This window comes from Mustela lutreola, chromosome 5 (genome assembly GCF_030435805.1).
Source record: "Mustela lutreola isolate mMusLut2 chromosome 5, mMusLut2.pri, whole genome shotgun sequence".
NCBI classification, from domain to species: domain Eukaryota; kingdom Metazoa; phylum Chordata; class Mammalia; order Carnivora; family Mustelidae; genus Mustela; species Mustela lutreola.
Genome location: NC_081294.1, coordinates 57,873,759 through 57,899,054, shown reverse-complemented (window position 1 = coordinate 57,899,054; position 25,296 = coordinate 57,873,759). Strand labels below are relative to the sequence as shown.

The 25,296-nt window shown below is 43.6% G+C and overlaps 1 protein-coding gene across 6 annotated transcripts in view; it reads right to left on the bottom strand.

Annotated features, from left to right (window-relative positions):
* TENM2 (teneurin transmembrane protein 2) overlaps positions 1-25,296 on the bottom strand; it is a 662,844-nt gene that overhangs the window by 303,370 nt on the left and 334,178 nt on the right. The window lies entirely within an intron of this gene.

The following is a 25,296-nucleotide window of genomic DNA, read 5'->3' as shown; positions in this document are numbered from 1 at the left end:
GTCTATTCTCCCACAGTAGCAACTAGATATAGCTTAATGCCTTAGGATGGTTTGTTTTCTGGTTTGCCATCAACCCTAAAATCCCTGTTATTTTAATTTGGCCGGATATATGCATTTATGTTACTGCGGGTAGGCATTTATGTCTTTGATTGCTGGTTTCCTCCGTGGTACCTTCGTATTCTGGGTAGTTCATGTATCTCTAATATAGCAACACCTCTGCTACACCTAATGATCTCAAGTATTTTTTGTGTTTATCGGTTTTCATTACAGTCATCCAAAGAGCTTGCTGGGTCTGATGGTTTTCCATTTCAAAAAATGCAAACAATGGCCAGCAACATGCCTTACTGCTTTCCATGAGGCCAAATTACTTGGAAAAGCCCTTCTGAAAGGCAACTCGTGTCTTCAATAGATGCTGAAACAGAAATGATTAACAGCTTAGCTTGATGAAGGAACCTTCGCGTCTACTCTGAGTTCCACACAGTTATTGGGTTTAATTAATGTGCATATTAATGGCTCTTCTATTGCATAAATATGAAATCACATAGTAATGCAATTGAGCCACGAATAACTGTGTAACATAAATGCTTACACACTATCAACTTAATAAGTATGCTACTAGCAGGCAAAAGGCAACTGTCATTACAATCACAGCGCTAACCTATTATCTTGTACCTGATTTATCTGGAGTTGAGAACCTAGAATTTATTTTTAGGTACTGTGTGGCCTTTCGTCTGAGGAAGGAGGAGCGGCACACTGGTCCTCTGTTAAAAGCGAGGGCAGGAGCACTCTCATAGAGGGGTCATGTGGCAAAGTACCCTTCTCCAAAACAGTTAGCCTTCATTCCTCTGAGGGGAAAAAATTGAGAGAGGGAAAAGCAAAGCCGACCCAGTTGGCCTCAACTGGACTGTTACTTCAAGTTTAATTTATAAAATGCTTGGAAAGGGGGAAAAAAAAAAAAAAAAAGGCTAGGGCAGGATAGTTAAGATTCCCAGCGAGGAGAGGATAAGTGAATTTAGTGAGAAGGAGCTTCCTGTATGTTTATTTTTTTTAAGAGATGTTATTTATTTATTTGACAGAGAGATCATGAGTAGGCAGAGAGGCAGGCAGAGAGAAAGAGGGAGAAATAGGCTCCCTGCTGAGCGGAGAGCCTGACTCGGGACTCCATCCTAGGACCCCAAGACCATGACCTGAGCTGAAGGCAGAGGCTTAACCCTCTGAGCCACCCAGGCGCCCCTGCTCCCTGTATGTTTAAAAACTAAGTGCTTGAATGAGTGCTTGATTTGTCCTGTTTGCTCAAAAAAACTATGCTTAAGATTTGCTGTTGCCAGGAATTTTGGTCCTGAGAGGGATGCCATTCCCATATTCTCACCTTCCTAAATGCCAACTGGTTGACAGTGGAGTCGTAAGAAAAACAAAGTAGTTCTTCTTTGTTGGGCAACAGTATCAACCTAACAAAGTTAGACCTGGGGACTGCAAAATGCTGGAGTATCAGCTTCTGGGTTAACTTGACTAGCAAAGCTCAAACAGCATGTGGAAACAACCAACGCCCACAGTGTCAATAATGTATGTATAAAGGAAGGATTTTCTTTGGAGCTAAGGAAGGAAATTCTTAATAATTGGCTATTGTTGCACTCTTCCTAAATAAACAGGTGAGTGAGACATTTAGGCTAGGTTTACCCTTGCCAAGAAGGGGTGGGTGTGCAGGAGAGTAGGAGGGCAGGGATAGACTAAGATAGCTTTGTCTTGCTCTGTAGTACACCCTATTTTTTCCTGGTGATTACAAATGATAAAATATATGAAAGAAAAAATATATAAGTATAGGCTTGCCTAACTGCTCATAATTCACTCATTCTTGGAGATGGAATGCCAAGTGCTGGTCTTTAAAAATTTCAACCCCTTGGACCCTAAGATGATGAATTAACCACAGACTCTCTGCCCCCTTATACTGAACCATGTCTTTGGAGCAAGTTCCATCTTGACAACAATTTGAAGATGCTAGAACTGAAGATGGAGTTGGCACACATTTTGAAGTCTCTGGCTGGTGAAAGTTGGCACCTGGACACACTGTTCAGATCTGACCTCACATGAGAGGCAGAGAGAATCAGAGGTAAAGACTTTAAGATGACAGCCTCGGGGCTCCTGGGTGGCTCAGTTGGTTGAGCGACTGCCTTCAGCTCGGGTCATGATCCTGGAATCGTCCCAGAATCGAGTCCCACATCAGGCTCCCGGCTCCATGGGGGAGTCTGCTTCTCCTTCTGATCTTCTCCCCTCTCATGCTCTCTCTCATTCTCTCTCTCAAATAAATAAAAGAAAATCTTAAAAAAAAAAATTGACAACCTCTAGTTAGAAGGAGGAGTCTGTTGTTGATGGCCAGGCTCGTGGATGGCTTTGAACACTTGAGTGGCCACTTACTAACAGTGTGACCCCTGGAAAAGAGGGGTCTTTTCCAAGTTTGTTTCTTCATCTATGAAATGGATAGAGTCGTTTTACTTTTCTCATGTGGTTGTTAGGAGCATCAAATGAGAATACATCTCTAAAAAGCCTACCATGATTCTTGGCACATAGTTGGTATTAAATATTATTATATATTATGTGTTATAATTAATAGTACTGACAATGGTAATAACAGCAATAGCAACTTTAGATCTGGGGGAAATGAAGGATGGAGGATGGTATCAAATCAACACAGAAAGGCAAAATGACCAACCTCAGACCCCCTCCAGCCTCAGATGTGGTCTGCAGAAGGACCTGCTGACTGAGTAATATGGGACAGGCATGACTAGGGACAGTCCCAAAAGCATCTCTCTCAGAGCTTGCAGAAATAGAACATGGGACTCCGAAGTGTTCCATTTCCATAACCAAAACAATTGATGTTAAGGACTACAAAATAATACCGACAGGAGTGTGAGGAGTTAAGCTCTCCCTGTGTGTCTGGTCCTGTGCGAGCTGCTGTCTGTAAATTTTCTCAGTGTGCTGCCACTCACTGTTGTGGGACAGGTTCTCTTATCATCCCCATTTTACAGATCCAACCAGTAAGGCACAGAGAGGTTAAAGTAAAGCCCCCAAGGTCATGGGGCTTAGTAAGTGGCTAGCTGCTTGTGGATCCCAGGGTTTCTTCCCCATTCCACCACATGCCAAAGAGCGCGGGGGGCCCTCAAGGCCACTCACATAGGAAGAGAACCAAGACCCCTGCCCTGCTTTACACTCACCCTGGCAAATACAGAGGAAAACAGCCTTAACTCATTTCTGTGCACATTTGCTTAAACGGCAGAATGCCATCTTGTGAGAAATTGGAGGCAACTGCCCACCTCAAAGCTCTGCACCTCACAATGCTGCTTGAATCAGGAGAAATAGGCCAGAACAGCCGAACTGCAGGGCAATCTCTTTTCTGTGCCTTCCCAAAAGGCTCTCCTGGAACTTCCTCCTCCGTGCTGTATCCCTGGCTCCCGTAACCAGTGGCATCAGGGATAAGCAGCAATTAGGTCTGTTGCAGGCAGAAACAAGGGCACACTGGGTCCCAGCTCATCCTTCCTGCTCTGACTGAAGGTACTTTGCCAACAGCCTGGGGGTGGAGGGGGTTGGTGGAGGGGCGGGGGGAGTCCAGATCCAGCCTCCTCCCGTGTTTAGAAAGAGATGGAGAGAGATTTACTTGTGTCTAAGTACCAGACACCTAGGCATTCAGCCTGCTCCCTCCTTCCCTGTTGTAGCATCTGCTGAGTGATTCGTCCTCTGAAGAATGGACGTGGATTATTCGGTGCTGACCCCCGTGTAGTGCGCTGGTGTCGCAGGGCCGTGAGCGATGGCACTGTTTCTTGCATATGGCCACCACTAGATTGAACTGTAGCCTTGCTGCATATTCCAGAATTCAGGAGAAAAAAAGAAGGCAGGAATGAAGGAATGAGCCAAGTTATGACCCCCTTCTTGTCTCCCTGGGCTGGGCAGACGCTCTGACCAGTCCCTCTGGGGCTGGGAGTGTAGGGTCCTGGATTCAGGGTGGGTGGGTCAGTTGCCCCTGATGGAAAGGCTCCACTCAGCCTGAGCAGAACAGCAGGGAAGGCAAGGGCTGTGCTCAATCATAAGGAATGATTTGTAGTTCTCTTGCTTACACAAAATATATGACCTCAAAGAAAAAGCATTCAGAGTGCATTCACAATGACGCACACATCCACACTGCACAGTGGAAGCATGGGGACTGTGCTCACAAAGAACAATCATTTGCAGGCTTGGAAACCAAAGTTTTGTCAGCTCTACCTACATCCATCAACAAAAAATAGGTTTAGGGGGACACCTCAGATCATCGAAGAGCAACTGCTCCCATTTAATAAGCACCAGCTGCGTGGTAAGAGCTCGCCTTATTTAGACTTCTACTAACCTTTGAGGGAGATGTGGTTCTCCATTACAAAGATGAAGAAAGTGAGGCACAGGACATTAAGAGAGGGGAGTTTCTCTTCTTACATGTTGCATTGAACTGTCATGCAGCTGGGCCCCTCCCAAGGGCACACTGGGCGCCTCTTTTTCATCACCCTTGGCATATGGTTTTCTATCGTTTTTGGACTCTCCTGTGTCTCCTATAGGACTGTGAGCTCCATTCGGCACAAAAGTCTGTATGTCTTGGTGGGGGGCGCTGGGTGGCTCAGAGGGTTAAAGCCTCTGCCTTTGGCTTGAGTGGTGATCCCAGGGTCCTGGAATCGAGCCCCAAGTTGGGCTCTCTGCTCGGAGGGGAGCCTGCTTCCTCCTCTCTCTCTGCCTGCCTTGTGATCTCTGTCTGTCAAATAAATAAATAGATAGATAGATAGATAGATAGATAGTCTGTCTGTATTGTTTTTACATCCCGGGCACAAGGCTCTGGTGCCTGGCCCGGAAGTAGTGCTGAATGAATGATGGAAGGAACACATGGTGTTTGGTGGCGGGAGGGCGGTCGTGTTGGGAGAACCTCAACTGATCTGAGAGGGGATCACAGCAGACGTCTGCCTCTGTTCTGTGAGCATTTCCTGATTGCCAGAATCTGATGGGCCTTTCCCTTAATTGCCTGAATTCTTATTACCCTCACAAGTCCTTCAACAGGGAGATAGTTGGACCCAGGGAGAAGGTGACTTTGTTTCCCTTTGTCTTTGTTTGTTTTTCCCTGGTTCTGCCTGACGACCCATTCTCTCTCTTCAATAACAGATGTACTGACGTATAATGACAGTCATCTTTTAAAAGTGTACATTTTAGCCTTTTCTTTTATTCTATTCCCCGAGTTGTGCAGCCATCACTACTGTCCGATCTTAGAACATTTTCATAAGCTCCCATAGGAAACCTCATACCAGGAGCAGTCACCGCCCCCGCTCCCCCCCGCTGCCCCCGCAGCTCCCCTACCCCCAGGCAAACAGCAATCTACTTTCTGTTTCTATGGATTTGCCTATTCTGGGTATTTCATATAAATGGTGATTCCCTCTGTTTTTTATAACCATGATGTCTGTTGCAGAGCCTCGCCAGAACCAATCAAATTTAGATCTCAGATGGGGCACACTTCATACCACTTAAAAATATCTTTCCCTGGCAACCGGAAGCTGGTGTTCACAGGAGCTTTTTGGCTGGGACTCCACTGCTGTTGGTATTTTTCAGAGATTGTTAGGTATGGCCATTTGAGAGTCAATTGTAGACTTGAGGGCCCTAGGGGGACCCTGGAATTTGTTCCAGTGCTTCGGGACCGTCTGTAATCATGGCAGAGAGCCATTCCTACTCAGCTAAAACACAAACCACACATTGTTGGGACACTGGGGGGTGCGTGGGGGGAAGGGAGGGAACTCGGACTTGGGTGCCAAACCGGCAATAGTGCTTGACTCACGACCTTAAGAGCAGTTGTAGATTGGTGACCCTCCTGCCCCAACTGGGCAGGTTCTCACATACGGTGAGTCAGAAAGGGATTTTAATCATAGATGTCACAGCATTTTACCCTACCCCCATACTCACTCTTTGTGTTCTTAAATCATCTGGAAAGTATCACTTGAGATCAATGTCAACTCTATTAGCTAGTTTCCAAGTGACAAAGACAAAAAAAAAAAAAGTCACTTGAAATACTTGAGAGGAACCCTTCTAAAGAGAAGATTTTATTGCAAAGTTATGTCTGAGCAGTGCCTATCTGAGCATTTCAATAAATCTACATTACCCTAGGTATTTTGGCCTCCTCTGGGAGAGGAAAGCCTATCAGTAGAAAGTAATGATTTTGGGTTTTTCAATTGCCCTAAGGATCTTGACAATGCTATTAAGACCCATGCTCTCCCTGTCGAGAAGTTTAGGAGTGAAATTATTAATATGCCCAGACGTTATGTTGATTGTTGCGCTGTAGCAGAAAATACTCTCTCTGTTATTTGAGCTGCATTATCACTTTCCAAAGCAGAGAATTGCATCAAAAATTTAAACTCCTCATTCCAGCTCATCGCCTAGCTTTTCAAGGTCTTATTATAAAATAGTCTGGGCAAAATTTGGGTATTTCCCTACCCATGGAAGATAATAAGTTTTTCACAGCACAGACTATATTTTTGAAAAATAAAAATCATATGTTGGAGTTTTCTTCCATCAAGATGTCATTCTTTAGCTCTTTAACCAGGTTTTTGTTGGGGTGTATTTCATTGTTTATTTTTTCCCCTTTGGATGGTCACAATGTTTTCCCCTGAACACAGGTAGAAGATCAGAGCAAAGATAAAATATGATTTTGATTTTAGGTTTAGTCTCTGATGAATGGAATGATGGAGACAAGCTCTGATGTACACCATTCATTAACACTGAGAATGACTGAAGCATACCAGTTAAATGGCAAGAACGGGATAAAGGCTCCTGGAGCATTTTCACTACAAAGCTCAGCAGAATTATTTACTATCTGGGTGACCTTTTCCCCAAATCTCTCATGGTACATGCCTTATAGGACAAGGGAACAAAAGTTTCTCCATACTATATAAACAGAAGTCAGCTGAATGTCAGACCTTGGACTGCATCTGGTTTCATGTCAAGTGACAGCTGATGTAATGGGACGAGCGGGGCGTACTGCTGGGGATCTTTTCAGGATACTCTTTCTGCCTTCAAAATACACACACACACACACACACACACACACACACACGAGCGAGTAATTACACAAGAAAATTATCTGAGTGCTTCCTAAAGAAACATCCCCCACCTTGGGTTCCATGTCCAAGGGAGTGCCCTCTGGGTTTTTATTTATAACAGTAGTTTCTTTCAAAGGTGTCTTGAAGTTGCTTTGCATTTCCCAATTAAAGTGGATGAGACTGTGCTCAGGGCCTTTCCATCAGGCAGCACAGATGATAAGCAGCAATACCCAGGGACAAGCAGAGATAGATGATGAGGTCCCTCCCGTCCCATCCAACAGCCCTAGGATGCAAACAACTTTCAGAAAAATCTGGGACCAGTGGGAGGCCAGCGTGCACTGTAGATCTCTGTTCTATGGAGGAAAAGGTCGCAGGTGCAGTGGAATCGGGGTCTCCCACTGGGACCCCCCAAAACAAGGGGTTTTTCCTAGCCACACGGCTCAGAATGCCATTTTCAGGTTTTTCTCCATCCTTCTAACACTGACCTCTCCAGTTGTGCCTGAAGGACTCCCAGAGTTAGACGATCAGACTTACAGAGCCCTCAGCCTATCTGTGCCTCTGTTTCCCCCTCCAAAAAAGGTGGTGACTACCATTCCTCCTTGGTAAGGAGTTAAATGAGATAAAACATTATAAGTGAAGGTGTTTAGGAGATGCATGACTGATAGGAAGGACTTAAGAAATGTCAGGATTTATTTATCTTTGCCGGAATAGGCTAATTCTTTCTTGAGGTTGTGAAGAGAGGAGGGAAATAGAACCTGTGATTCAAAGATCATTATCGTAATGACTTGGAAAACTTCCTGTTGTCAGATATTTTTAAGGGAAATAGCACCATTAAGAATCAAGGATCCTTTTCCCTTCTTACGAGTTATATTAAGTCCTCTAAGTCCTACAGACTCCCAAATTATCAGTAGTCTTCATTTTCACCTTTTGCAACTTAAAATAAATACATTGAAATAAAACCACCTAATGTTAGATAATTTGAAGGGTCCTACATTAGCTTATGTTTCCTAAATTCTCTTATTCCTTATGAAAACCAGCATAAGGAAGGCTTAGGTTTTCTTGAGCCCTGATGTTCCTACTTAGCCTTGGGTCCCATTTCCCGTGAAAAACTCAATGTAAAGTCAAGATTTTTCTTGTTTTTTTGTTTTGTTTTGTTTCTTGTTGTTTTTTTTTTTGTTTGTTTCTGTTTTTATTTTTTTGCTCATGCTCATCTGTGAGCCGTGCAGTTTGCTCTATCCTTGAAACTCATCACTGAGCAACTCACGGAGGTCCTGAGTTATTCATCACATTTCGATGGTTAAAGTCATGAATTAGCAATTTGTTTCTCAGGGCTTCTTGGGTTACTGAAACTTTTTAGTATTTATCATCTCAAATGGGATCATTCTTAATCCCATAATGTAGGGAGTAAGTAATCTCTCTCATGAAATATCAGATTTGGAGGAGAAAATAATTTCCATTTCTAACACAGCTTATCTGACACTTTAATAGTGTGGTCTGGGAAGGCTTCTCAATAAGATGATATTTGATCAGAGACCCGAAGGAAATAGGGAAAGACACATTCCAATGTCTGCGGGAACAATGCTCTAGGTAGAGGGAAAAGCAAGAACAGAAACATTTTGCAGTCAAATGCTCTACCACTGAGCTATACCCCCACCGTAAGAACAGAGACATTTTGGATTGTGTATAGGGGTTGGACAGAATATCAGCCTTGATTTGCCTCTTCCATTCAACTGCAAGCCTACTTCTCCAAGAAAACAGTGAAATAAGTAGGGAAGGTCTTGATCCTTACTGGCTTCTGATTCGGTACTGAGCCAGGCAGCCTTCTGTCCCAGGCCCTTTGCACTTGCCGTACACTAAGCCTGGGGAGACAGATAATTAAGTGGTGCTCTCTTTTAATGTTGGAAAATCTCAGCTTAAATCTCCCCTTTAAGACACACCTTTCCAGGGCACCTGGGTGGCTCAGGGTGTCGAGCTGCTGCCTTCGGCTCAGGTCATGATCTCAGGGTCCTGGGATCGAGTCCCGCATCGGGCACTCTGCTCAGCGGGGAGCCTGCTTCCTCCTCTCTCTCTCTCTGCCCGCCTCTCTGCCTACTTGTGATCTCTCTCTGTCAAACAAATAAATAAAATCTTAAAAAAAAAAAAAAAAGACACACCTTTCCAGACAACTTCAGCAGTCTTATCCTCCTCACTATGCTGTTTCTCTGAAGCATTTTTTTTTTCCCCAGTAATTGTCCTTCTGCACTAGGAAGTAAGTACAGTTAAGGTAAGGATGTTATTTTATTTCCTGCTGAATTCCTGGCTCCTTGAACACTTAGTAGGTGCAATAAAGGATTTCTGAATTAACAAATTAATTAATCACATATTGAGAAGTATGGCAAGAGCAAGTGAGTCAAGAGGAGAGTCCAAATCCCAGGAGAGATTTTCAAAAGACTCAACAGGTCTTTCAAAGGGACTGCTGTGTGATGTCATTGGAGACAAATCTCAAAAACTTGAACTTGACTAATGTTCCAGAAAAAAAATCATTGCAGGCATCCTTGCCAAAACACAGCTCTATCTCACGCAAACTGTAGCAATTTTTTCTCTTCCTTCAGCAACCCAAACATGACAACAAATGCCTTACAAGCAGAAATCCCCATGGAACTAATGATGGCTGAGGCCTCTGACACACCCCAAGTGGGAATAGACACATTTCACTTCTAAACTCCGACTAACAGGATCTCCTGTGGCTCTCTGTGCCACTTGGAAATGTTCGCTTTCCAGCATGGATCTATCGTATTAGAGGATCTTTCCTACAGGCCACTGCCTCACCTGAACAGGCTGAATCCTAATTCATCCAAGCAGTGGGTGGAAGGAAAAGCAACCGGATGTGGCAAGGACACAGGCTATGCTGCAAATGATTTGCAAGTCAAAAGCAGGGCATACGGAATTCTTCCTCCTTCAGGAAGCCTTCCTGGATTGGATCAGGTGAAGTCCAGTGGCTTCCTAACTGTGCTGATGTACATAAGATCTTTCATGGTGGCTTGTGTTCTAGGTCTAACATCAGAACTAAGACTGGCATACTATATATGGAATGACTCCATTTGGCCATATTTAATCTATCAAATCTTTATAAACCTTTCTAACTTCTATGTGGTGTATCACTGGAAATAAATTTTTTTAAGATTTTATTTATTTATTTATTTATTTGAAAGTGAGCGAGCAAGAGAGAACAGAGGGAGAGTAAGAGGGAGAAGCAGACTCCCTGCTGAGAAGGGAGCCCTACATGGGGCTCCACCCCAGGACCCTTGGATCATGACCTGAGGCAAAAGCGACGCTTAGCCAACTGAGCCATCCAGGTACCCCATGAGTTCTAACTCTATGGTATTTTCTTACTGTGGAGCCTTGCAAAATTATTCCCAAGTGGGCACATGATAGAGCCTTTCTTATTTCCTGAGAGAAACCCAAAGAGACACCATTCTCTCCACATGATTCCTTTTGCTTTCTCTCTGATTCGGACACAAGAACCATGGCCTATTAGTTAAGCTCACTTGTGACAAACCATTTCCAATCATTTGCTTGCTGGTTCATTCCCTCACCCGTGTCTCCATTTGTTCGAGTGCTCATTCACTTGGTAACTCATTATTGAGCATCTATGTTGGGTCTGGTGGATTCTTGACGTTCCAGAGTCTCTGGCCTCTAGGCCAGGGGAAGGTAAAGAGTCACATCCTACTTTGACCTTTTTGTTGAGCCTCAAAGATCCTACTGTCACTCTTCCCTTTTCCTTCCAGTTGTTATCCAAATGCTTCACTTTCCCATGTATGTTTTTATTCATGTTTTAGCATACAGATAGCAATCTCATAAGGGCCATTTTGACACACTGCTCTGAAAACTTTTCATAGATGCCTATCATTAAACATGAACCCTTTACCCCTGTCCCTACACCTGTCTTATTTCCCAAGGTGAACTCATCCTTCTGTCATGTCTACACACATGTATCTCCCAATATGCAAGATTTTGTGCTAGGATACCGAGATTTACAGGCACACAGAGAAATTCACAAGAATGTTAATTATTACCTGTGGAGAAAAACTATCACATTTTGATTCTTTTGTGTTTTCAACCAAATATAATATTTTCAACTTTCTTTTATTTTTAATTCTAGATATCAGAGCATGGTGAATTGGAGCTTCCACTGCGTACATGGGATATACACACTGCGTTGCTTTCCTTGCAAGATTAAGACTTGGAACTCTGGCCCTGGGCTCTCAGTTGTGTCAATAGGATTCATATGGCCTTTGGGGTCCTCTTTGCACACACAGAATGGAGGGAGACATCTAGATTCATGAAGTGGAAACAGAAATAGGATAAGGGAGAGGTTTCACCACTTGAGTTTACCCCAATTGTCCCAGCCCCATCTACCTGCACACCTATAAGTACAATGAACCTCATCACCCCGGTTTTATAAACAACAGAAAGACTATTTGCTTATCATTTATATGTTTTTCTAATTGAAACACATGTAGTCTAAACCAAAGAGGCCATACCAGCATTGAGCAGAGCAGGCAAACACACTTCATAATTTTTTCTTTCTTTCTTTCTTTTTTTTTTTTAAACTTAACCGGCAGAAAATTTAAGGCCTGTCTCTTCAGGGCACTAAAAAACAAATGACCTATGGAATCAACCAGAAGCAGCACGTGACAAAACAGAGTATTACGCTAGAACATATGTTCCACAGACATGAAAGCTAATCAAACTTCTATGACAGAAACGCTCATATGTTGCTAGTAGGGATGCAAAAAATACATAGACTTTCTGGAAGTTTGCCAGTTCCCTATGATGTTACACTTACCATACCACACAATCTTAATCCTAGGTATTCGCCCTACAGAAATGAAAACATATATTTTCATTAATGTCTATTTACCTGAAAACCTACCCGTAAAAGTTTATAGTAGTTCTACTATATAGAACTTTATAGCAGTCCAGCACCCAAAACTGGAAACAATCCAGATACGCTACAAGTGAACTGATCAACAAGGTGAGGTAACCTGTATAATGGACCACTCAGCGATGAAAAGGAATCAACTACAGATAATGAACAACTTGGATACATCTCAAAGGCACCGTGCTGAACAAAAGGAGTCAGTTTCAAAAGGTTGCATACTATATAATTCCATTCATGGGACATTCTAAAAAAGACAAAGTGACAGGGTACCTGGGTGGCTCAGTGGGTTAAAGCCTCTGCCTTTGGCTCAGGTCATGATCCCAGGGTCCTGGGTCTGAGCCCCATGTGGGGCTCTCTGCTCAGCAGGGAGACTGCTTCCCCCACCCTCTCTCTCTGCCTGCTTCTCTGCCTACTTGTGATCTCCGTCTATCAAATAAATAAATAAAATCTTAAAAAAAAAAAAAAAGACAAAGTGACAGCAACTGAGAACAGATCGGTGACTGCCAGGAACTACCAATGGGTAGCAGGAAGGAGGTTTTTGAGGTGACAGACCTGCTCTGTATCATGGTACCAGGGGGGGTGGTTATCCAAATCTCTACATGGGTTACAACACATAGAGCTGTACACAGTAAAGACCACTTCACTGTGCGCTATGTAAAGAGTATACAATAAAACAATAAAAATTACACACGTAGGATGGGTGTTAAGAACAGGACAGAATATCTGGTGTGGAAGGGGACAGACTTGCATCAAAGCCTGAGCCATTCTAGGTGGAGATGTTGAGGCTGGAAAACAGGGAGCAAATCCTCTCTAAAACTTGAAGATCTGTTTCCAATACAGAGGTCATATCCTTAAACATAAAAAAAAAGGCTCACTAGAAAAAAAAAAAACAAAAATAGCATCAACATAATGGGTAAATCTTCGACTGGCGCATCACTCATTGTTTTCGTTTGAGTATGGCTTACTACACCTCAAGCAGTGACTCCAAGCTGTTGAAGAACCTATACTGTGTAAAAGGGAGAAAGAAGGGTTTTGCTGCCCAACACTGTCAGCTTCTCTCCTGACACTCAGCACAATCTCTAACCTTGTAGAAACATTAACAGCACTACATTATTCATCACAATAAGATTATTAGTTGATGGGAAACAAATTACAGAGAGCGTCGCAACCTGCTGTACTTCCTGAATGCACACAAGGCAGTTTTTCATGAATGGAAATTGCTACCCAGGAAGAGAAACTTGTGTTTGTCTTATGTCTTAGGAAATTTCCAACAGGAGAAGGGATCAATTCTGGGATCGAAAAAGTGCAATAAAATAAGAAAAAAAAAGTTTAAAAAGTATTTAGGAAGACCTCCTAAGGGTACTCAGAGCTCAGCAACATGTCTGCTGGAGATACAGACCATAAGCTCGGAGAGATGGAAAAAGCATACCTGTTTCGTTTAATGTGATGGCACAGCTCCGCATGACGCCATGGATTTACTGGAAAAACACCTTTAGAAATGTAGGAAATGCCAGCAGTGCTGGATACAGGTCTGGCAATTTATGTAGCCATCTAAAACGGCTCGGCTTGTCCTGGTCCCTGTGCGGTGAACACCAGCAACTAGCAAATGCACAGCTCATATTTTACATCTCGCATCCTCCTGCTATACCTTCCTGGCCACTCTCTCGCCCTGTGGGGGACAGGGCCTCTTCTCTCTTTCACAGCCTCTAGGTATCACACCCAGAGGCTCTTTTCCCACCTGCCATGCCTTCCCGTTGTCCCTGTCCCCTGGTGTGAGGGTCTGAGCCCCAGGTCCAGGGTGGGTGGGATGAGGGGAAGGAGGGGCAGCACTAACTGCAGGTTGGTAAACAGATGAATGAAAAGGGCTATCAAGGTTTCCAATAGCAACGGCTTAACCTGGGGAAACAGGTGTGGTGTAATTAGCATAGTGTCTGTGTAGCTCCCGCACCTGTGACCCACATCATTCCTGTCCTTCAGAGCCCGGGAGGTTCCTAACTGCTGGGGCTAGAACGAGCTGAGAGGAGGGGGAGTGCAGGAAAATGACACTGCCTGGGCTCAGGACAGGGACTGTGGCTTAGGAGGGCTGGTCCCGGGAAAGGCACCAGGGCAGAGCGCGCGTGCAGGGAGAATTCTAAAGAGGGGACGGTAGGCTCTGACAGATAACTCAGGATGCCCCATTGCACCAAGTGCTCTTCTTGGCTCCTGTTTCTCTCGCAGGTTACGGAGCGCTGTGTGTCTTGTTTCCTCTTCCCTTGCTGGACACACTCCTTCTCTTGCTCTGGCCTGGCCTCTTAGGTGTTCGGACTTTGCCCACAAACGCTCTTGAGTACCCATTTAAACACAGGGCTTTGATACTTCCCACCCCTTTCCTTTTCTTCCAATCTCAGGGAAAATTCATGAAAAAAAAAAAAAAAACCAAACAAAAAACACCCATTATTCTGCCTACCTGGACGCGTGGAGGCAGTGCCCCCTGCACAACCGTCTGGCTGAACTCGTTAGTGAGCTAAGGCTCCTCAGTCGCAGGTGCTGAGCGTGTTGCAGAGGACACCGATGTCAAACCCCGAAAAACCGCTGTTGCATGGACTGGAGTCAAGGTTCTCCCTCAGTGAACACTGGGTCCTGAGTGAGGAGAGCCTTGCGAGAGGGCAGGAGAGTGCCAGAGCTGCGGACAAGCCCCGAGTCAGAAAGGAGGGAGCTATCTTTGTCTTTCCTCTCAGGGATCTCTCTGCCAGTCTGGTTAATACCCAAAGGCTCTCTTGGCATTTCTCACTGCTCAGCCAAACTCCCTTGTCCCAATTTCTTCCTCTGAACCAGCCCTTTCTCTGTGTTACATCAGTGGCTAGACTTGTCATTAGTACTTGTTTTCTAGGAGGAAGCAGCCCTTTTCAGGTCCTTTTGCTTTTAAAGGTCACAACCAATGTGGCCTGTCTGCATCCCCACTGGGTTACACTTTGGTTATAAAATGAAGTGTGTTTTGAAGCCACAATGGTGTGAGAGAAATCTGAAACTCTCCCCTTCTCCTAGGAGGGGGTCTGGTTTTCTCAGGTGATTGATAGGCAATTGTCCCATTCCACATCCATGCCTTCTTCTGTTGTTTAAGAACATAACAATTGTAATACCCAGAGCTTGTCACATCACATCCCCTCCTTAATGCTCATCACCCAGTGTTATATGCAACTGATGAATTGTTAAACACTACATCTGAAACTAACGATGTACTATGTGTTGGCTAATTGAATTTCACGAAAAAAAAAAGAACATAATGATTCATGCGAATGGATGTCAGAAATTCAAAACAGCTGAGAGTTTATAAGACGATCTGTTGAGATACTATATGGGTGGACTTTACGATGCTAAAAACAGCCTTTTTCAACCTAACCAAAGAAAGTGGTCCAGGGGTAAGATGAGATGTTGCAGAATTAACCCCAGTTAAGCCTGATATCTAGAATTGGCTTGATAATTATAGATTGAGTAGCACCTTGTCTAAGGTGAAATCTCAGATGTCTTCACTATATAATTTTAGGTAATCTCCTATAGCACCACATGTATGTCATTCATTAAAACACTCATAAACAATTCTGATGAAAATAATTATAAAACTAATAGTTAACTTTTTTGAGCACTCATTTTGTGCCAGGTTCTTAAGAACTTCACTTTTATTTAACACAGAATAATATATAATGACAAGATGGTGACTTACTTAATACACAGTAATAAGATTATCTAAGTGTGGTAATCTTACTTAGTCCTCACAAGGACCCTAAGGGAAGGTGCCCATTATACAGATCAGGAGATGGAGGTTTGAGAGATTGAGCGACTTGCATCAGGTTGCACAGCCAGAAAGGGAGAACCGGCCCAGGCTGCCAGCTCTGTAACCCTTACCCTTCATGCTAGATAGTCCTGGTCACAAATGTGTCTTTTATCAAACGTCATTCATCAATGAGGAGGTCCAAATGAGTGAAATTTCCAGATAACTAAAACTCACTGTCTGCAAGTGCTAGATATTTTTATTTTACCCATGTTGTGTGGATGTAATAATCCAAAATGGGAAGCTAAATTTGGCTGCATTTTTAAAGAGAGCATAATGAGCATAATTCAACACTTAATTAATGACTGCAAACCTATTAAGAGCAAGTATAATTGTACTACGCAGCCGTATAGTTCTGTATCTCCTTTTGATTTATTCTGTCTCCTTCCTTGAGGTCAGGCTTTCAGGTGTCAATCTTGGAGTTGCCTCTGGGCCTCCTACTGTGTTCTGCACCTCCACACCTGCCCCTCCATTATCTGTGCATCCTATAAGTTCTTCTTTGTTAAAAAGTTATTAAATCGGTTAAAGACTACACGTTAAGGAAGAACGAACAAGACCCCGGATGAAGGCCAAGTGGAGAACGGAGCAAGATCTTTCTTAAAGCCCTTTGGAGAATGTAAGAGGGCATTTTAAAAAACTTATTTCTCAACTTGGGGTTCTATTCCAGAAAGCCAGAGTTGCAAAGGGCCGGTCAAGAACACTCACTGTGCTCTGAATTGTTACTTAACCAGTTTCCATACAGGATCTTTTTTTTTTTTTTTCCCAGCGGGAATGTAGAATTGGGAGGTGGAGACCCCTGCGTATTTGGAAATTGAACACTTTCCAGTGCTTCGGCCAGGGCAGCAAGAGCCTCCAGAAAAAAACTGAAATAAGCTGAAACCAGAGAGGGAGAAAAACCATGAGAGACCCTTATTCTTAGGAAACAAGCTGAGGGTTGCTAGAGAGGAGGGAGGTTGGGGGATGGGATGGCTAGGGGATGGACAACGGGAGGTGTGCGTGGTGGTGAGCGCTGGGTGTTGTGTAAGACTGATGAATCACAGACCTGTACCCCTGAAGCAAATAATATATTATATGTTAATTAAAAAAAAAAAAAAGAAGAAGAAGAAGAGTCTCCACTTCAGGAATTGAGAGTTTAGCTCTTTTCAACACAAGGTGAAGGCTGCTATGAGAGATGCCTGGAGGGACATTGGGCTTGAACAAACCATGGCCCACTCACCATATTCAGCCCCTGAGTTAACACTCTTCTGTCCATTCTAAAGGGTTATTAAAAAGAGAGAGAGAAAGAAAAAGAAAAAAAAGAAATGTGATAAATACCAAATATGGCTCTGAAAGCAAAACCTAAAATTTTACTGTGTGGACCTTTACCGAAAAATTGCTGACCCCTGGTCTAGAGGATAAGAGAAGACTTCCTGGAGGAAGGGGTGTCTGAGCTGTCACGTTATAAATTCATCAGGGTCTGCTTTGGTCTTATACGTGTATTATGTTTGTTTGCATGAATGATGAAACAGACAGGTGTAATTGGTAGGTTCAATTAGTCTTGATCGCGGGCTATGGTTCTGGCTCAATCCACTGAGCTGACACCTTAAGCAAACAGTCTCTTTCTAAATCAGACACATTTACATCAGCTCATGGAGGAAACAACTGAAACAAAACAAAACAAAACATAAAACAAAGAAACAATTGAGTTTCCTTTCTCAGGTTCCAGATTACAGCCAATCGATCTGTACAGGATGGAGACATTCAAATATGGAATTACCACAAGGGGTTGTGCTGCTAAGCATCCGATAAATTACACCTCTCCGAAGTTACCATTCCCTCCTTCCCCTCCCCACCTGCAATCAGCCTCCCCGCTTACAACAGTTCACCTAGGAGGATGGTAAAATCAGCAAACGTATCTTTTGCTTCTCTCGTGTTTTGTATCTCGCCGACTATTTGAGCTTCCTTGAAACAGAAATGTCACACTGCTATCTTTAGAACACTCAGAGAGTTTGAACTAAAAAACACTGTAGCTGATGCCCTAGACAAAAAGTGAGGGGATGCAGATTTCATGTCTGAACAGCAAAAGTAGACACAGTTTTAAAACAGCTATTAATCCGCGAGAGGGGAAACGGGAAACGGTACAAAGGTGCGAGATCTTCCTTCTAACCAGTCAAAACCCAAGTTAAATAATCCAGCTATTTCTAAAGCAATTAGCAGTATGTATTATTTCCGGGCACTCATGAACAGAATCATTTTGAAAACCAGTGCTCTTGACACGTTTCACTATAAAATCAATTACTTTTAAAAGCAAGAAGCTCATTCTCCACCCTGGGAACATATGATACACCACCTGCCTGTTCCAAGAGACGCTTCATTTTTTTGGGGGGGATTATGGGGATAGGGTGCTCTCCCTTCTGATATTATCTGCACATTTCTCCAGTAAGGATGTTCAAACTCATCCCTATATGGCCATGACCAATTCACAAGCATTCTGAGTCTGCGCTATCAGGACACTTTCATATCCATTTAGGAATTTAAGCTTTTCAAACTTGATATGATCTTAATTATCAGAAGTGCATTCTTGCCCAGGTTCAATCTCTGATATCATAATAAAGTACAGTAGCTCCATTTCAGATGAGAAAAAGCTGATTCAGGGAGATATTGTATATATCTGTTTGCATAGAAGGAATCAGGCCTGAATTTATTTTCTTAGAGATGTTTCATGGATAACATTTTTATTTTCATCAAAGGCAAGCAATTTAAAAGTTTCTCTTGCCGTTGACAGTTTTAGAGCTCTAGCTGGGGACCTGGGCTGATTACAAACGGCAATGTTTTTCAGAGGGCAAAAGGTGCTATTTTATTTCCAGAGAATATAGTGCAAGGCATGGTCAGAATGCTGTGGCACTACTGTGGGATCTTTTGCTTGTAGAAATCAAAGGAAAGTAACTACCCCCCACCCCGCCCCCCACTGCTGCTAAGGCTGGCATGGATAAAACTGTGTTACACAGTTATATGGTATGGTGAATGGTGAACACATCTATCAGTAAGCGTTTGAAACTGGTCATTTTCTATCAGAGCAAAAATAGTAGCTTTTCCTGGCCATTTAAAAGGTTCTTTAATGAATTTCCAGTTTGGTTCAATTAATGACATCTTGAAAAGAGATGTTTCTTTAAAAAAAAAATCTTTTTCTGCTTTAGGAATGATCTACTCACTGTCAGAAACTGCCTAAGTATCGTTTAAAAGACAATAAAAAAAAAAAAAAACTCAGGTAATTTAAATGAAATCTTAAGTCATTTGTCAACAGACATCAAAATTAGGATTTTTGGAGCAAGCCTGAAGTCTGTGCCATAAAAGCAAAAATATCTGCCCCCCTTTTTTGACTCATTAAATCATCCTACAACATCACAAACTTAGTTGTTCCTACAGCAAATGAAAAATTTTGTGTCTAGACACCCATCAGAACCTTCATAAAAATTAATTGTTAAGATATCTGTATTTGTGGGGATGTGTCTCAGGTCAGCTCAGATCTGTCACATAGTAAGTTACCTCTGAAAAAGCCTCCTCTCTCTGAGATAGGCCAAACCCAATTGATCTTTTTATGTCTTTGGTCTTCTCTGGAAGAAAGTAAAAACTGCTATTTCCCCAGAGCACAGTAAAGAGATCTGAGCATGCCTCTTCTTTAAGCAATAACCATTAATATGGGTTCCGCTTGTACCAGACATCTGTAATGCTCTGGGCTGTATTTTCTGGCGCGATAACAGTGTTGTCTTGAGAACTGGTGCATGAAGAGGACAGAAGGCAGAGAGGCGGAGCTGAACTGCTCACTTGTGCTCCTATAGAAGGGACAACACTCTTATCTTGTGGGAAAACATAGCCCTGAGCCATAAAGGCAAGTTCCATAAATCTTTCCCACCAGTTTGTCAGTCTCTATTCTTGCCTGTGGCCCATGCGTGACCTTGTTTAGAATCCAGTCTCGCCTGTGAGGATTCAAAGGGATCTGAAATAAGATCCCTGAAGAACATCTCTCAGATTCCTTCAGGTCCAGACCCCAGCTTCCTCGTCAACCCATTCTGTGGACAATCTCTCCTGAGCAGCCACCAGCAATCGTGCTTGGTAAGTTCCATGGACATTTACTGAGCATCTACTTTGCACCCTGGGCCTGAGCTGAATGCTAGTGATGAGGGAGCAGGAGGCTGGCTGAAGACAGAGCAAGGGCTGGCACCTTGTACCCCCTCTCTATCCGCTCCATCTCAGTCATATGTGTAGCATTCCTCAGTCACCCCTGACCTTATCAATAGCACAAATTTCCAGAGGCAAATAACTGAGTTCCTCAAACCCTAATGTCACCTTCCCCACCAGAAACAAAACCGAAGGAGGCTGAGGTAGAAGGGAATATAATAAATATAGTTAAATCTCTTCTAAACCTAAATCTCACTAACAAAGACGATTGATAGCAGGATTGTGACATCCCACCAAAAATCTCGCAACTATCTTGATGTTAATGGCTCCCTAAAGACAACATTGATCAAGCCACAAGAGCAAGGCCTCAGATATCTTGGCACCTTGTAGGCCCTCTTTAGCATATGAAAACTCCACTGACACCTCCCTTCCCCTCACCTTCCCCCAACCACAGGGTACATAACCTGCCATCTCTCACAACCCGGGGCAGCCGCTCTTCCTGCCCACGGGTCCTGTCCCCGTGCTTTAATAAACCACCATTTTGCACCAAAGATGTCTCAACAATTCTTTCTTGGTCATCGGCTCCGGACCTCAGCTCACCGAACCTCACCTAGGTTCTAGAACGTCATCACTAGAACAGTGCAGTATCTACGATCTAGTCCCCCTCCTTGACGTGTTTAGGTGGTCTGGGAAGAGGGACAGACACTTTCAGTAGGGCCTTTAAGTGCTAATAAGAAAGGGTGTTCTGGAAGCATCTCCTTCTGAAAACTCAAGAACTTCTGTATGGAGTCACAATTTTCTCTCTAGACTAGAGCAATTTCATGGTTAAGCTCTCACATCCTGTTAGAAGTAATTTTTCAAATGCTCCCAGGAAAGGTTAGGAATGACCCTGCCCTTTCTCACAGATTCTCCCAACACACACTTGGGTGTCTGCTCGTGCCTGGGGGTGGTACCGGGATGTCACTCTGCGTACCGTTACTACGGAATCAGTACACAGGCTCCTCTTCACGTTGGATGTAATTTGGGGAACATGAAAGCTCTATCTGCCTAAAAATCTTTCTCCCACAGTTTTACTGTGGTGCCTGGCATAACATTAGGAATATCCTTGATGGGCCTAAGGAAACGTGCCTTCGCCACACTTGAGAGCTTCGTGTTATCTGATTAATCTAATTACGGCTCACTGTCTTATCAAGACTCGGGGGCCTGAGGGGCTAGAAACTAGAATTGGTAAGTTTTGATGTTGGAGTGAAAATGAGATGGGAACCACGGGGTGTTGTGGGGGAGCCGTTCTTCGAAAGGGTAAAGAGATGTTAATAGAAGAAATGAGAAAAGACAAACATCATTTCCATACACACTTGCTTTAGATTCTTACTATGCCCCCTCTCGAGGAGGAGGAGGAGGCAGAGCAAGGAGAAGAAAAGGAAGATGAATCAAAGGAGATGAAGAGGAAGAAGGAGGAGGAGAGAGAGGGAAGATACGAAGATTTGGCTGTGATTGATAGTCCTCTCTTTGAAATGGAATAAGCCATACCAACCCACTCTGTGGTCGCCAGTGGTCATAATGGGATAATGTTGGTGAGATCCCTGCCCCCCAAAAAGGCAGTTATCCTCTCTAAAATACACCTTTGTAATCCCTGGCATTTGTAATTCAGAATATCAGCATTACTATAGCAGACATTTGGCTGAGGTGGAATCCACAAGGCAAGGTGCCTCTCAGAAAGCTGTGGGCAGGCACCAGGAGACAGGCCAGCCATGGCGACTGGCAGATGCCATTCTGCAGCCCGAGGCAAGCCCAGGCAGCTCCCTGTTTTTGTCCTGACTGACATCAACCTCCTTCCAGCTGACGAATCCCTTCTTTCTCAGCTCCATTCAAGCCAGAGCTGCTGTCCCAGGCGAATTAAAGAAATAAAAACACCCCCCAAACTAAATTCTGATATTGCGCACTTCACTTTGTATTTCTTCAAATACAAGCCATTTGCTCAAGGAGGCATCCTTCCCTCCCTCCCCATGTGCAGCACACATGAGGAAGCCCTCTGTATGGATTGGAAAAAAAAAAATAAGGATTGATTTATGCACTTAAGGCCCCCAGGGGAGTGACATAAACCCAGTTGGTGTCCCTGCAACCAGGAGACTACATTAGCACTACTGCGTTACCCGGGAGATGTGCAAAATCACATGTGGCTGACATCTCCCCCCACTCAGCAGCGAAGATGCCTCACAGGCACTCTTTGCTCCACCATGGGACTGGAATAATGGAATGTTCAAGAAAGGGGGTCCTTGTACTGCCGCACAGCAACCTTGGGTTTATAAGACACTGGGAAGATGTGTCGAGTGATAGAGAGATTTTTGACCTTGGACTGATGAAGTCAGCCCCACTGAAGGTGTGAAAGTTTAATCATGAGCACACAAAGATAAAAACAAAAACGGAGAAATCAAGGCCAAAAAATAAATGTAAAAATACTGAAAAATACTTTCCCATAAAATGTGCGCATGCGCACACACGTATATTCAAACACCTTGGGTCACTTAACAAGAAAACTCAGATCCCAAGCTCACATACCTAATGTCGGTTGCTTTGTTTTGTTTTTTAACTAAACCTTTCCGATTTGAGAGAACTGTAGATATACATTCCATTGTACAAATCCAGACATCTTCTGAGTATTCCTGATCCAGTGATTAGATAAATATCTTGAGAAACAATGGCACAATATCACAACTAAGACACTGACACTGGCACAGTGAAGATAAACATTTCCAACCCCAGAAGGATTCCTCAGATTGCTCTTCTGCAGTCATCCCCACTTCTGTCCCGCTCTCCTTTCTAAAAATTAAAACTTACCCACCCAAACCGAAGCATACAATTTGAGAAGTTTTGATACATATATACAGCCAACATAACTATCAAAAGGTAGGCTATTTCCATCACCCCAGAAATTTCACTTGTGCCCTTGTCCTGGTAATCTCTAACCCCTTACACCATGCCATGGATTCTACCACCATCAATTAGTTTTACATGTTTTAAATTTAGGTAAAGAAGATGGTAAGTACACATTTTGTAAATGACTTCTTTTGCTCAGCATGTTTTTGAGATTCATCCCTGCTGTGTCTGACCCCTCTGTATTGCTGAATAATATTCCACTGTGTGATAATGTCAGAGTTCGCTTCTCCACCCATCTGTGGACGGACACTTGAGTTTGTTTCCAGGTTGTGGTCACTGAGAACCAAAGTTGCTATTAACATGCGTGTATCAGTCTACTTACTCTTGAACACTTTTTTTTTTTAAACTTAAAAAAAAGAGATTATTTATTTATTTATTTGACAGGCAGAGATCACAAGTAGGCAGAGAGGCAGGCAGAGAGAGAGAGGGAAGCAGGCTCCCTGCTGAGCAGAAAGCCCAATGCGAGACTCGATCCCAGGATCCTGAGATCATGACCTGAGCCAAAGGCAGCGGCTTAACCCACTGAGCCACCCAGTTGCCCTTGAATGCTTAGTTTTATTTCTTTATGACAGTACTTGGGAGGGGGATCACTGGGCATAGGTTTAATTGTGTAAGAAAATGCAACCCATTTTCCAAAGTGACCGTACCAGGTTCCAATCTCACCAGCACTGCATGTGGGCGACTCCCAATCCTGGCCAGTACTGGTGCTGTCAGTGTTCTGAATTTCAGCATTTGGGTGGGTGTGAATTGACACCTGTTTTAGTTTCTTCTACCCAAAGACATGGCAAAACGCTGGCCTTGAGACACATTTTGCAACCCAATCTGACTTGGAGTCAGATCTCTGTCAAAGCCCCGGCTCCAGCGTGCAGCTGGCAATGTTAGACCATCTCAGGCTCTCCCGGTGCTTCTAACGCAGGTGGGCTTCCAACCTCACTGTGAAAAACAGTGCTAGGGAATAAGTTCCATGTATTTCTGATGTTATCCGTTCCAGTGGAGCCCCTTTTAGGTTTAATGAATACTTTCTCCATGCTTCGGTTGCCTTGGGTCAAAAGAAGGGTTAACCTATGTCGTGAACTCCAAATATTTTACCATTTTTATGCTGTTGCCAGGAGAGATAAAACTTGGCTGACAGGTCAGAGCAGCCAGTCGGACACTTTCGCCTACTCCGCATGATCCTGTCGAGAAAGACAACGTTTGGCCCATCAATGGGCATCCTGTTGACTCGCCTGCATGGTTCTTGGCAAGCACCCATGGACAGAAATGGATCGGAGCTGGTTCTCCCTACCCTGGCACAGGAGTCAGCAAGAGCACCTTGCCTGTCATCTGGGTTCTGCTAACTAAGCCCGAGTGCCAACTGCATGCCTGATCCTATTCACCTGTAAAGAACAGGTATCAAGACAAATATGTTACTCAAGTTTTGATGTGGAGAGATGCTATCATCAGACCCCTGAGCTAGCATGAAGCACCCTTTCCTCTACAGGGTGCATTTAGGAGATGAGGAAACAGAAATATGGAGACCCAGGACCGGGATACCCTACCATCATACACAGTTGCTCACGCGTATAAACACAGGGGCGTGGTTACGTAACAGGCATGATTGTAAAACATTATGGTAGATTTTCTGAGTGTTTTATTCTGACATCTTTCTGCTTCACAGTCACGCCTTGCGTCTCTGTATGGATACACATAGACTCTGAGAAGATCTGGTAGCAAGATGATGGCTAGTAAGGGGAAAGAGGGGAGGCGGCAGAGTGGGAAACCCTGGGCTTGCCACCATAGTGAGGATACACTTATATATGAATATACATATACGTTGTCTTTCTCGACAGGATCACATACATATGGATACACATATACTCTGAGAAGATCCCGTAGCAAGACGATGGCCAGGACGCAGAGTGAGGAGGGTGAGGCAGATGGCATAGTGGGAAACACTGGGCTTGCTACCTGGAAGTTAACTCCTAACATCCACACGTATAAGCCATATGAGGGAGCTCTACGGACAAAGTATTTAACATATTCAGGATCCCACTTTTCAAATCTGTAAAATGGAAGTTGTAACACGTATTTTTTAGGGCTTCTACAAGGAATAAAGGAGCTGATACCTGTGGAAGTCATCTAACTCACAGCTCCTCACATTACTAGGATTTGAATGTGGACTGAAGCTGACAGCATACTCCATGGGGACATATTTACTATTTGAAGTCACCCAAATTGTCTTTCTACCTCACCGGCAGAGGTTCTGAGATTATACAGGTAATTTAAATTATTTATGCATCAACTAATCCTATTTCTATTCAGATGCAAACAAGGCTGTTGGAAAAGAGCTGGCTGATAGGCCAGCTGGTCATCTCACATTATGAACGAAAGCCTGCAAATAT